Consider the following 2,170-nt stretch of genomic DNA (forward strand, 5'->3'; position numbering starts at 1 on the left):
TGGCGTCCTGTCAGTTTCCAAAGAGCGTAGTTTGAGTCTAACTGTGCCCTGCGATAGCAGTCCCGTGTCCTCGGTTTTCTGTTTCGCCAATTTCTTCCTTACCCGGTTAGCCACTGTCCTGAAGACTCTGTCAACCTGCGGGTCATTGGTGCGTATGTATTCGGGCCTGAGTCGTTTCTTGATCAGAAGAGGCCCTTCGATCTCATATTTATTGACGTATTTTTCCTTCTTTTTTATTTTAGACACTATATATTTCTATATTTTTTTCCGTTTCAGACACGCTACAGCTGACACTTTATTTATGCTTATTTTTATATGTTTTCTCTTTTGTTTTAGACACGCTACCGCTCACCCTGCCCTCGTCATCCCATACCGCTTGGTTCTTCCTGCGTCTGGGTAAGTTATTTCGCCCTGTATGACTATATTCAAACCTCTCCCTTCTTACAGCTCGCCCTCTGCCCTCAGCGTGGGCCGTTTGCCGCGATTCCGCCCGTGAGCAACAGGTGGTCCGACCCACGGCCCAGGACACTTTTATGCGCCTTCGGCCGGACTCATTTCACGGGTGTCTCCCTCACACAGTGTCTCGGACCTAAGAATCATCCGACTCCTCGCCCGGTAGTACACGCATGAGCGGCACCCGTCGGTCTGGCCCGAAGCTCGTAGTTGCCCTGCGCGTCCTGAAGCTGAGGCGCTGAGGCGTGAGCCTGGCCCTTGGTTTTTGTCACCCATTGGCCGACGAGTCTCGTGCGTGTCCTGCGTGGCACCTTTTCTGAGTGTCCTGCGTGACATCCTTTACTTTTACTGGTCCTGCGTGACCCCTTTGCGCGGCCTGCGTAGCCTATCATGTGCCCTGCGTGGCCTATTATAGCTCTTCCCCTTCACCCCTGTGTCTCTTGCTCTTCGGGTTGGGGTTTCAGGTCTCGGATGTGTGCCGTTCATTGCTTTTTGTCGCCTTCCTTCCATAGGCGGCATATGACTGGAGATATGAAGTCCTCTATTCGGCTCCCTTGCCTGCACCATGAGCGCCGGTGAATATCCTGTTGATATACTGGCGCAGTATATTGGTGGCGAACTTCCAGCTGCTACAGGAATCTTTTAAATGTCCTGCTCGTGAGCTGCACTCCATTGTCCGTATTGAAGACTTTGGGCGCCCCACGACAGGCCTTTATCGATGCCTCGGCTGTGGCCTTCCTCAGCGGAACCAACTCAGTCCATTTAGAGAATCGGTTCGCTAATACCAGCAGCATCGAGTTCCCATGCTTCGACCTCGGCAAAGGACTCACAAAGTCAGCGTATACCGTCGCCCACGGCTCTTCCGGCCGTGTCAACATTTCCCCTGCTGCTTGTAGCTGGCTTGGCTTGAAACGAAGGCATAGTTCGCACTTCCGCACGTAGGCCCTAACATCCCTATGCACTCCTGGCCAGTAATATCTTGCCGCCACCCGTCCCGTGGTCCTCCTTCCGCCGGCGTGGCCTGCTTCCGGGTTATCGTGGCTTTCCTTTAAAACCCTTTCCCGGGCATTTTTCGGCACACATAGTTTCCACGAGGCGACCTCTTCGCTCCCTGCCCGGTGAGGAGTGTGCCGATACAAGTTTCCCCCCTTCTCCACATAGTCGGGATACTTCGGGGATTCCTTTCTGATCTTTTCTACCATGCCCTCTAACCACTTGCAGGGCGGCTCGTTCACCGGTTGTGTTCCCTCCTCATGTCCTATCCGACGGTATTGTTCCTCCAACGGAGAGTGCGTCGGCTACCACATTGAGCTGACCCTTCCTGTACGCGACTTCAAAGTCGTACTGCTGTAGCTCTAATGCCCATCTCGCCATCTCGCCGAGAGTACCTAGGCTATCGCCGGACAGTACTTACGAGACCCCGCCGGCCTGAGAGTTACCACGAAGCGGAAGGGGGCTTTGCTATGCAGAAATACCGACAGGTATCACCGAGAGTACCTAGGCCTAAGAATTACTACGATAGCGGATAGCGGCCTCGGGACCCTGCGGGGTCACAAACTACTGGAGGGAATCATGCGGAGGGAACGCCGACAGGTGTCACTGAGAACGCCTAGGCAATCGCCGGACAGCGGCCTCAGGGTCCTGTCGGGCTACGAACTACTGGATGGAATCACCCAGACTCGGGCAAGAGGCGTGAGGAAGGGCAGAGAAGATGAAG

The 2,170-nt window shown here is 54.3% G+C and overlaps 1 long non-coding RNA gene across 1 annotated transcript; it reads left to right on the forward strand.

Annotated features, from left to right (window-relative positions):
• Window positions 1-251: 251 nt before the first annotated feature.
• On the forward strand, window positions 252-881 carry LOC117184156 (uncharacterized). Its single transcript, XR_004469397.1, has 2 exons — window positions 252-396; window positions 448-881. It is a non-coding gene; the product is annotated as an uncharacterized lncRNA (long non-coding RNA).
• The last annotated feature ends 1,289 nt before the right edge of the window (window positions 882-2,170 follow it).

This window comes from Drosophila pseudoobscura, chromosome 4 (assembly GCF_009870125.1).
Source record: "Drosophila pseudoobscura strain MV-25-SWS-2005 chromosome 4, UCI_Dpse_MV25, whole genome shotgun sequence".
Taxonomy (NCBI): Eukaryota; Metazoa; Arthropoda; class Insecta; order Diptera; family Drosophilidae; genus Drosophila; species Drosophila pseudoobscura.